We start from the raw sequence: 12,219 nt of genomic DNA on the forward strand, positions 1-12,219 counted from the left end.
AGAATTGTGGATGACGAACTCTAAGTACTCAGTGGGAGATGACAAATGCAAGGCTGGCTGAGACAGTGGAAGAGGGAGCTGCACACAAGGTGAAATAAAGTGGTGTGATTTTTCCCTTCTCTTGATCCTCTGATTATGATGTAAATGCAAATCCAACCTGGTAGGGCTGGAATGAGGAGCCAGGAGTTAAGATGAAGCCCACAGTTCATTTACATTCCCTGGTTTGTCCCTATGGTATTTGGCTGCCCCTGTCTCCCAGGTTACTCACTGGAAAGTGTAGGGTTTGGTTGTTCCCCTGGGATCTTTGGGTGTGTATGTAACCCACACACAGGGGTGAAAGTAACTTAAAGGACTTATCGGTGCGCTGGAGTCCTGAGCAGGAGGGGCGGGACCTCAATTGGAAGGGGCGGGGCATCAACCGGAAAGGTGGGACCTTTAAATCCCCAGGTCCTTTAAATCAGATTTAAAGGTCCTGGGGCTACGGCTGCGGGAGCGGCGGCTGGGAGCCCTGGGCCCTTTAAATCACCACTGGAGCCCCATGGTAGCGGTAGCTGCAGTGGTGGCCGGGAGCCCCGGGGCTCTGGCAGCGATTTAAAGGGCCTGGGGCTCCAGGCCACTGCCGCTACCCCGGGGCTCCGGTGGCGGGGCTCTGATGGCAATTTAAAGAGCCAGTGGCTCCACTGCGGTAGCGGCGGCCGGGAGCCCCTGGCCCTTTAAATCACCACTGCTGCTACCTTGGGGTTCCAACCGCGGGGCTCTGGTGGCAATTTAAAGGGCCCAGGGCTCCGGCCGCCGCTACCGCAGTGGAGCCACCGGCCCTTTAAATCACCGCCGCTACCCCGGGGCTCCGGCAGCGGGGATCTGATTTAAAGGGCCCGGGGCGCCGGCCACTGCCGGGAGCCCTGGACCCTTTAAATCGCTGGCCTGGGGAAGCTGCCCCCTGCCAGTACGGTCGGCTGCGTACCGGCTCTTGCTGGTACACCTTACCGGACCATATCGGCTTACTTTTACCTCTGCCCATACACCTCCTGGGTGTGGTGCTCCAGCCCATCTAGTGACACCGAGACCACTTAGAGATTAATGAGTTTGCTACAGCCTTAGCTAAGGGCCATGTGGCTTTTAGTTCATGCAGTAGAGGCTCATGCATTTAGCTCCAGAGATCCTTGGTTCGATCCCTCCCACTGACGACCTGGGTCTGTCAGCGTTACACACACACCTACTTGGGGGAGAGGTGTGTGATTTCTGCTTAGTGACGTTCATTTCCTCTTTCATTTCAGCTCGGGGTTACAGATTTGCTCCCCTGCCCACATTGCTGCAGCTCGGACCATTCCATGCAGCACGTCTCATTCACATAATCAAGTGATCTCCAACAACATCACCTGCCAGACACAGCTTCAGTGGTCAGTTGGTAACAAGCCCGATACCGCCTCCTCGCTTGCCCATGCTACCGAAAGTAGAATCAAAACATGTTTTAAGGCAGGATTTAACACCAGGAGACACAGCACTGCATCCACACCATGATGTTTTGGGGCATCAAGTGACATTACTATGGTCAGAAAGGATTCACCCACTTGGGTGGGGAGCACTGTGCCATCAGCCAGGGAGTTCGGGGTTGTGGCAGGGTCTGGGTCCCTACACCCTGCCTGACTCTCTGCTCCTGGGCCCACACTGTGGAGGGGTCTCTGGGCAGAGGGTGCTGGGCATAGGGGTTGGGGGGGGTTAGGTGGAGGGCATTGTGGCTCTCATCCTGTGGCCCAGGTAACACTTTGTGGGCCGCATATGTGGCCCACAATGATAAATAGGTTAAGAACCACTACTTTAACTAAAGCTATTTCTACTCAAAAGTAGAGATATTATTTACTCACCAACAGAAGTAGCACTGTGCAAAGTAATTTATTAGCAAAGCCCAAGATAGGGCTAGGGAAGGAAATTCCATACCAAATCACTGCTTTTCACACTGTTGTCTGCTTCATACATAAGCCTTGTGCAGCATTTATAGATCTTAAGTATGCATGTGGTCTGGGAAATCAGAATATATTGCAAATTAAGTACTTCAGGTATCTGAGCCAGGTTTAATAAAGTGTTGGCAATACATGGTCGAGTGACTGGTTAAAAGTCATATCTATTTCCAACAAGTACTAGGCAAGGTTAGAATCAAAGAACCATCGGGTTAGACGGGACCGCAAAGGTCATCTAGTCTAACCCCTTGCCAAGATGCAGGATTTGTTGTGTCTAAACCATTCAAGACAGATGACTATTCAGCCTTCTTTTGAAAACTTCCAGGGAAGGAGATTAATTTCCTTGCACCATTATTTGAAGATATAGTTGGACAGATAACCTGGACACTACAAGCAGTATGCATCCCATGGCATTTAATACACTCCTGTCCCCTATTTTAGGCGTATGCCCTCAATCGCTTATGCAACTGGTTTCCTTATTTCTAGGGCCCCACCAAATTCACGGTCCATTTTGGTCAATTTCACGCTTATAGGATTTTAAAAATAGTAAATTTCATGATTTCAGCTATTGACTCTCTCTTTAGAATTCCACCACTAGGAAGGAAAAGTTGTGGGGGGTGTTCTCCTGGCATAAGGAGCCACTCCCTCTGCTAAATATTCCTCATCTGACAGAAGGATGCCTTGGGGGTTATTGTTCAGTGCATCAGATTGTGCAACAAATATCAGATTTAATACAATTAAAAACAAAGCCCATAGCAGCCCCTCCCTTCTCACAAGGTCTTCAGTTCCCTTTGCTCACCCTCTCAGAACACTGTGCTGGACTCTCTGTTTCTCCAGCAGTGGCCTTTCATAGATAGGTTTCCCAAATGGTGCTGCCTTTCTTCCTATAGTTAGAAGAGGAATATGTTTAAATGGGCAAACAAAAGAAATTAGAAATTCCCCACTCCTTCACCTCCTACTCTGTGTAAGCACATACAGACCCGAGCCAGGGGTCTTATCAGAAGGTAATGGAGGTGATTTGCTAAAATATTGGCAGCATGTAATGGACTAAGATATAACAGCTGTAACTTTGTTGGTGCTGATGTCTGCATATATGAGTTTCTGTATCAAGCCATGACTGATACAGCTTGCTGTGACGCCAGCTCCACACCGTGGAGAGAAAAGAAATCTCTCTTAGAGCCAATCTTCCAGCTGACCAGACGCAAAGAAAAAGGTGGTGCTGGAGCCATGTCATCAGCTTCAGACAAGGTGAGTATGAAGAAGAGCTCTATGTAAGCTCGAAGGCTTGCCTCTCTCCCCAACAGAAGTTGGTCCAATAAAAGATATCACCTACCCTATCTTGTCTCATAAAGAGAAAGGGCTTTTCCAAGGAGATTTTATGAAGCCGAAGCACAAACTCAGTCACTCAGGAAGTGCTTCTTTCAGCCCACTCAACTTATTAAAACAGAAGAGATTTGCCCAGCAAAAACAATTCTAGTGTGTGTGAGAAAGAGCATGCACAAGCAAGAGCTTTTCCTGCCTGCCTACTAGCCAGTTTCCCCTTTCTCACATAGAAGGCTTTTGTCAGTAGAGTGTACCCCATCTTATGAGGGATCAAGTAATTCACCCTAGCCGGGAAATCAGGTAATTCACTCCTTCACTGCTCCATTACTTCACTGAGGGCAGGCTGGTGTAATTTTCACTGCTGTGAGAGGATTAAATAGACCCTTTCCTTGCCGAGCACTGGCGTCTATATATCTCCTAGCCCGACACAGGCCTTTGGCATACAAAAAGCTGACCACATCTGCAAACAATATGCTTCCATTTTGACACTCAAAGGGGGGTAATAAACATTTTAAAAAATCTTAAAGTGCCTCGTACCCTTGCCTAGCTGCTCAAAGTGTTGAAGTTCAGATTCAATAATGCTGTATGTTTTAAAATGCTGTAAGAGTCCATAAGAAATTCCATCCTCAAAACACTAAAAAGCAGAGAAATTGGATGGGTTTGTGAAACACATAAGAAGAGAGAAAACACTGATTTTGAAGCGAACTTTGTTGTACATGTGAGTTGACATTCTACATTGGCCTGAATCAATTGACCTGATGTTCAGCACGTGTGGCCCACTCCGGGGCAGAGTTCTTTGGAATGCGGGGAGGGACTGGACTCTGCATTCTTGGGCAGATAACCTCAAGTTTTCAAACTGTCCTTTCAATTTCATAAGATTGTTGGAAGGTTTTCTTTCAGAACCTCAAATCTCAAACACATCATGGCCCAGAAGCCCCAACCGTGGTTCATTCAAGGGCTGGCTGGAACTTTAGGGAAGGCTGGCTGGCCAATTATAAACTTGTTCAATAGGGATTTGGGGAATGTCAGATCTATATGAGGTCTCATGTGCACACTAATCTCTGAGTGCTCTAGGATGGCCACTGAAATCTCAGGGAGACATGGCTGAGTGACACCTCCAACTCTGTTTTGAGATGTGACTCTGTTCCCTTCTTTCAGGGCAGGAATCTCACGGTCACCTAGTTGTATATGATTTTGCAGAAATTATAAACCCAACCCTGCAGGGACCAAAAGCACTACCAAGACTCCTGCCCTGATCATTAACCAGCAACAATTCCCATAGAGGTTTCTTTCTACATCATTCATACCTCACAGATACATCTCTGGTGACCAGGAGGTGACATCACAGCATCTTTTTAAATGTTTCAAGGCTGTTCCTTTGACATATCTCTCTGTTAGGCCTGGTCCACACTAACTCCCCACTTCGAACTAAGATATGCAACTTCAGCTACGTGAATAACGTAGCTGAAGTCGAAGTACCTTAGTTCGAACTTACAGTGGGTCCAGACGCGGCAGGCAGGCTCCCCCATCGACTCCGCGTACTCCTCTCACGGAGCAGGAGTACCGGCGTCGACGGCGAGCACTTCCGGGATCGATCCGGGATCAATTTATCGCGTCTAGACAAGACGCGACAAATCGATCCCAGAAGATCGATTGCTTACCGCCGGACCCGAAGGTAAGTATAGACGTACCCTTAGATTCTCAGGGGCTTGTGCTATGTCTGATGCCATCAGTTTCTCTGTAGCGCCACTCTGCACACTAAGTGGGATAGCAAATGGCTGCAGTTTCCCAGTGGAACTGTAGTGAGGACAGGGAGTTAGACCACGAGCACCCAAGGGTCCCCTTCTAAAGAGGCTCTACTCATCACAAGTGCATCTCCTCGTGGCTGGGCCTGGGAATTAGCTCTCACTCTGTTTAGCACCCCATTCCATCTGTTTGCTCATGCTGTGGCCCCATTCTCTCTCCAGGACTCAGGGGGCTCCATGTTCATGACTGTGCCCTCCAGCCAGGTCACTGTATAGCCCCCCCAGCCAGAGTAACAAGCCATCCATATGTCATCTCAGGCAGTCTTCTGTTTCAAATCTAGGTGCAGTGCCACTTTGCCAGGGGCTGGTAGGGGAACCCAGGCCCATCGGCTACTCAAGGTTACAGCCCAGGGACCCTGAGACTAGCAACCTAGGGCTGCTCAGTCTCAGAGCCTGTCGCTGTCTCCCTGAGATCCTTGCTACCCCACCTCTCTATCTCTTAGCCCGCCTCTGGGAACTTTCTCCACTCCCTGTGGCTACTTCAGCCCTCTAAGCCTCTTATACGACTCCCTAGTTCAGGATCATAGAATCATAGAAGATTAGGGTTGGAAGAGACCTCAGAAGGTCATCTAGTCCAACCCACTGCAGGACCAACCCCAACTAAATCATCCCAGCCAGGGCTTTGTCAAGCTGGGCCTTAAAAACCTCTAAGGATGGAGATTCTACCACCTCCCTAGGTAACCCATTCCAGTGCTTCACCACCCTCCTAGTGGAATAGTGTTTCCTAATATCCAACCTAGACCTCTCCCACTGCAACTTGAGACAATTGCTCCTTGTTCTGTCATCTGACACCACTAAGAACAGACCCCACACAGACCCCACCTTCTTTCCCAGAATCATGGCAGCAGCTACTCCCTCTGAGCCCAACTGGCCCATCTCTCCCCCGAGACCAGTAGCAGCTTGGCCTGGCAGAGACCTGTCCTCTCTGCCCGGCCCCCAGCTGGGTGGAGATCAGAACTATGGGAAAAATCCCTCCAGCCACAACAGGCTGGGGCTGTAAACACCTGGAAAATCCAGGAGACCCCGCAACTAGGGTCATGACTCTTGGATGCTAGTTCCCGTTTACTGTTTCCCCAGGCCTTGGCCTGTCCTAGCCCAGAGGTAAATATGTTACTGATTAACCCAAAGGGTTCATTGTTCCCCTCTTTACTGTCCTACCAAGCCTAAAGTCATAATCAGTGACTACTGTTTCCCAGTGTAGCTCACTCCGTTAGATCACTTGAGTTCTCCTGTGGGTTTAACAGAGCTGGGCCCAAGCAGCCAGTCCCGGATCCAAGCTGCCTCAGTATTTTTTTTATGTATTTTAATTTTATTGCACTGCAAATTGTCAAGTCACATAGAAATAAGCCTATGCAATAAATGCACTGTGATGAGACGAGCACCCACGCCAAGCTGCACCCCACCTGTTACCGTTATGGTACTGGCTGCTGGTAGACTCAGCATGCTTCCTTTATGCCAAGGGTACTGGAATTTTGTAAAAATGCCCCATGCCAGCACGGCTGTGATTTTTCAAACAAGGGTTTGTTTCTTATTTCACTCTGGCTCAAGGGAGCCAGGTTTTCTAAAGCAGCATGAGGAACTCCTGAGCCTCTCTTGCCATCCAGCAGCAGCAGTAACTCTGGCTGAATAAAATGAGACCCTGACAGATGCCACAGCTGTATTCAGTCATCCTCGAGCAAAGGGCATAGCTCTGTCTTGGCCCTACCACTGAATATTCAAATTGCACCAGAGGGTGGGTAGCAGAGCTCTGGGAGTATATGGAAGGGATAATATGTAGGGAATGTTCTAGGTCACTAACCAGCAGAGGGGTGAGGTTCTGAAACAGCCTCCCAATAAGAGTTGTGAGGACAAAGAACTTGATTAATTTTAAGAGATGGACAAATGTCTGAGTGGGATTATATGATGGGGTTGCTTGTGCTTTGGGGGGCGGAAGGCTCCAAAGCCCTGGAAGTCTCCCCACATTAATGCTTTGTTTCCAAAGCTCATGCTTCAGGATTTTAGCTGGTCACATGCAGAGGTCAGGAAGGGATTTTTGCCCCCACTGTATTTTGGGTTGGTTTTTTTTGCTCTACATCTCTGAGGCATCAGAGATGGCCACAGTTAGAGATAGGACACAGGGTGGGCTGGGGCACTGATCATTCTCTCTCTCAGGTGCTTGGGTGGCTGGTTCTTTCTTACATGTCCCAGGTCTAACTGATCACCACAGGTAGGGTTGGAGGGAGTTTTCCTCCAGGTCATATTGGCAGCAAGCTTGGGGGGAATTTCTCCTTCCTCTGCAGGGCATAGGTCACTTGCCAGGATTATCTGGTGTATCTCACTTAATTATTTCCCTGCTATTGCAGGGTCCTCAGGCACTGGTACACCTCAGTCCCGCCATGTCTCTGCTTGTGACTCATACTAGTGTAGTTTCCTGTGGTATGTAATATTTTCATCTAATTTTGGTCATTGGGTTGAGGGTGCAGATGGTAGGTAGTGGTGGCCTGTGATATTAGGAGATCAAACTAGATGACCTCATGGTCTCTTCAGGCCTTAAACCCTATGACTGTAAGAGGCAGCCAGACTGGGACTGGAGCATGGCAACATTATCTTTTTGCAGTGAAGACATTTCATGCCCAAATCATAAAGGAAAAGAACATTAGGAACTTTTCTGACTCATTTGTCCCAGAACTAACAGACTGTCCATGCCTCAAGGACAGTTATGCTCCATTGATGGATCTAATTGTTTTGCAGTAATGACTATAGCCAGCCACAGGCATAAGTAAATTACAATTTGTCACTACCAGTATCAGTCACTTGATCATTAAAGTTGTAACTAGTTTCCCATTACAAGCTATTTTTGGGTCCTCCTCTTAATTCTTCACCGATGTCATTTGTGCTTAAAAGTTTTCATGTGTTACTTGCAGCCCCCAGAGTACTTTGGGGGCAAATCTGGAGGCCAAGCAGACAAGCCACTTCTGAGGTTTAGGAAAAATAGGTGTAATTCTCCATGAAAGTTCTTGTCATTCTTGTTTGTTATTACGGAGGTTTTGCTCGAGCCCTAAGCATAAGTCACAGTATGAACCAAAGTAGGCCTGGCTTTGGCAAAGTAGCAATCCATCAGGTATTAGCTAAAGCCAAGCAAGCACAGTCCTGAGCTGAGAGGATGGTACAGGAACACCCAGACTCTCAAGAAACTGCATAAACACATTCCTAGGAGATGGTACAGGGACACACAGACCCCTTGTAAGATAAGGAGGGGATGACTAGATAATGGATGAGGATGTTTTGTTCAACTAGCAGGTACAGGATAGTAACAAAGTATATGGAATGTAATATGTAACTTGTTTGTATTGATGTATAAAAGGAGAAGTCGTTAGAGGGGTATCTTTGCACTCACTGAGGGAGCAGCATCCTGGTGCGCTGACTGAGGGGGTACCATTGTTGTGGGCATACATACATACGTTAGGTCAGTGCTTCTCCAAGCTGGTCTGCCGCTTGTTCAGGGAAAGCTCCTGGCAGTCTGGGCCAGTTTGTTTACCTGCCGCGTCCGCAGGTTCGGCCGACTGCAGCTCCCACTGGCCGTGGTTCGCTGCTCCAGGCCAATGGGGGCTGCGGGAAGCGGTGGCCAGCACATCCCTCGGCCCGCACTGCTTCCCGCAGACCCCATTGGCCTGGAGCAGTGAACCACTGCCAGTGGGAGCTGCGATCGGCCGAACCTGCGGATGCAGCAGGTAAACAAACTGACCCGAACCGCCAGGAGCTTTCCCTGAACAAGCAGCGGACCGGCTTGGAGAAGCACTGTTAGTGTACCTTAGGGTGACCAGATAGCAAATGGGGGTGGGGGGTAATAGGCACCTATATAAGACAAAGCCTTGAATATCGGGACTGTCCCTATAAAAATCGGGACATCTGGTCACCCTAGTGCAGTGCTTCTCAATCTTTCCAGACTATTGTATCCCTTTCAGGAATCTGATTTGTCTTGCATACCCCAAGTTTCATCTCACTTAAAAACTACCTGCTTACAAAATCAGACATAAAAATACAAAAAAGTGTCATAGTACATTGTTACTAAAAAAATGCTGACTCTCATTGTGTGTATGAAATTGTAGTTTGTACTGACTTTGCATGTGCTTTTTGTGTAGCCTTTTGTAAAACTAGGCACGTATCTAGATGAGTTGGTGTAGCCCCTGAATGCCCCCAGGGGTACACGTACCCTGAGTGAGAACCACTTCCCTAGTCTACCTGTAACCAGGGAGCCAGGGTGCTAGGACAGTGTTTCATAGACCATAAACCTGGCCAAGTGCCTCTGCCACTGAACTGAGCTTATGGTCTTTCTTTATGAACAACAGCGAATCAGCAGTTGCACCAGCCGCTAGCGCAGCTGACATCGGTGTGCCAGAAACTGAGCAGCCGTAGCAACGTTGCAGCAAGAACAACATTCCGCACCATGAACAAACAGTTACAGTTCTCAAAAATGCTTAGGCCTACAAATGTCAAACATGTATCAGTCAAGAGTCTTTGATGAGATGTAGTGCATGGGGCTAGCTCTAGCAAGCCTGGATACCTGTTTAGAAGTTCTGCATTCTGAATCTTTGAATGCTCCATCAAGTTTTGGCAGACTTTACAAAGTTCACCAGTGCCCCATTCCAAAAAAGGACTAAGTGTATACTTAAGCCCACGATTAACAGCTGAAGTCAATGGGACTCCTCTGATGGTTAAAGTTATGTGCTTTGCTGTGTCTGGTTAACTTTATTGAATTCGCCAAACATCTGATGGCATTTATAAAGGACTCTCTAAGCCTGGCAGACTAACACACAAGAGTCCAGGTTATTACATTCCTTAACTGTGCTAAAGTCATTGGTCCCAGAGCAGAAAAGTAATTAATGAAAGACTTAATTGATTAAATAAAACAATTGAGCAGGTACTTGTTTAATATATACAGGGTAAAAGACATGCTGCAGGATATGGTATGCCTCAGAGATTCCACTGGACCTACAGCTCTGCATCCACTGACTTGTAAAGTACAGTGGTGGGCTGGTAATAACAGTAATTCTTAAACAATACTATTGAAAAAGTTAAGGAAATTCCTCGTTAAAAAAATAAATGTTGTTATGCTTTTTTGGCACTTAGATACCACGGTGATGGAAGCATTCACCAGGCAGACAAACAGATGATGGATGGGAAGACAGATACATTTGTAAGTTAGTTGTAATACTATAAGGACAAAAGTATTAAAATCTTTTCTTAGAAAGCCAAACAATTCTGAATTCAAAGTATGCTTACAAGATTGCAGGATCATCAATCCATCAAGAGAGAGAACAAACGGACAGTTGAAAACTTCGTCTAGCAGAAATTTTGCCTTAGCTGTGTATAGCCTTAAAGGGGGAGACAAAGAAAGATCTTTTCAATGGGTTGTATGAACAAAACTCTTCTTCCAGAACACAGGGAAGAGGGTCAATTTAGGTGTGTCAATGGACACAAAAGCCAAGAAATTGATTAAAGGGAACCCTTTAAACTCAAAATTCAGATTCTTAAAAGGACAACCCAGTTTATAATTGTCACAAACCAAAAAGTGGAAGCTTAGCCTTACTACTGAATGGGAGAAGCTAATAGCATATAACTGCTCCAGATGACAAAACATCAAAGGGAAAATATTCTGTCCACCCGAGACGTGTCATAGGATGGCAAGCTAGACAACAGGATGAGGACAGGACACTCTGGTATTTGCAGCAAGATCATTTGATGGCTGGTGCCTGGGAGGTGGGGGTGGAAAAGAACATTTTCTGAACACACAGATCGTAACTGAAGGAGTTTTATGCTCCGATGGTGGGCTGGCCTTATGGCTATGGATACAGAAGGGTGTGGTCAGATGTTTGGCTGTGTGTGTAGGTTGGCTGTGTGTGTTCTTTCGGCATACTGTACTGACTGTGGCCAGATAGCCTGTACAGCAGGCCCTATTCAAACTGCCCAGTAAATCCACAGACTCTGTTTGTGCTAAAGGAACTTGGTCAGGTTTGTCATCAACAAAGCACGGTCCTAATGTCCTGGCTCAATGGTGACAGGTACACTAACACATGTATGACCGTTGCAATGGACTAGCTCAGTTAATGGTGGGACTTTCCATTATAGCCAAAGATACTCCCTCTGAGATACATCTTTATACACAAATACAAACAAGTTACATATCACCCAACATCTCTAGGTGCCACCCTCTGATCTATTTGTTGGTTTGATCAAAACATCTCTATCCATCATGCGGTCATCCTGACCTTATAATTAGGATGGATCAATGTGTTCCTGTTATCTTTGGGGAATGTGCTGGTATCAAGGTATTCTGGTTCCACCCTTCTGGAATGTGCTTGTGTGAGTGCTCCGTGCCCAGCACCTCTTAGGAATATGTGTTTTTGCAATATCAGCCCTGTGCTTGCCAAATTCTGTGAACAGGGCCTACCTCTTGCTCACAACCTGACTTTGCTTCAGAAAAGTTTTGACCACTACTTTATTTCAGGCCTCATACCAGGCCTCTGAAACAAGGCCTTATGTTTCAGGCCCTCTTCTTACTACAAAGGGTATGAATGAACTGATGGTGTGAAGTGCAAGCAAGTGGGAGAGGGCGTACCTCTCTACTGCTTACATTGCTGGGGGTTGTCAGATTTTGGTGAAATGATAGGAAGTGACAGTCAGAAACACAAGATCAGGGGCATAGAAAGTTGAGCAATGATGAATAAAAGACACTGGCTTTCGTTAGAGCCTAAACCAAAGTCGCAGACCCAAACCCAGAAGGTGCAGGTGAGGATGGTTCAGATAACAGGACAGGATTGGAAATTCACAGCTATTCTCTAGCTCAATGAGTCCCCAACTCCAAACACCCTTTATACATTGGGAGATTCCAGATCTCGATTTGAATTTGGCAACAGTGACCCCAGCTCTACTCTTACTCTTACTCTAGGTTTGGGAGCTAACATCTAATTGAATGTTGTATCAAGCCATGAAACAGCCACCTCTGACTTTTTTCTGCCTCAATTCTGACTTGCGGCTGCTATTTTTGGAAGATGTGAGTATGGAAAGAAATAAACCAATAACTCTTCCTAAGGGTTTTCCCCCTCACTACTGTTACTAGAGACCCTGAAATTGTCCTTGAATCCTGGAGCAAA

The sequence above is a fragment of the Malaclemys terrapin genome, chromosome 4 (assembly GCF_027887155.1).
Source record: "Malaclemys terrapin pileata isolate rMalTer1 chromosome 4, rMalTer1.hap1, whole genome shotgun sequence".
Lineage (NCBI taxonomy): Eukaryota > Metazoa > Chordata > Testudines > Emydidae > Malaclemys > Malaclemys terrapin.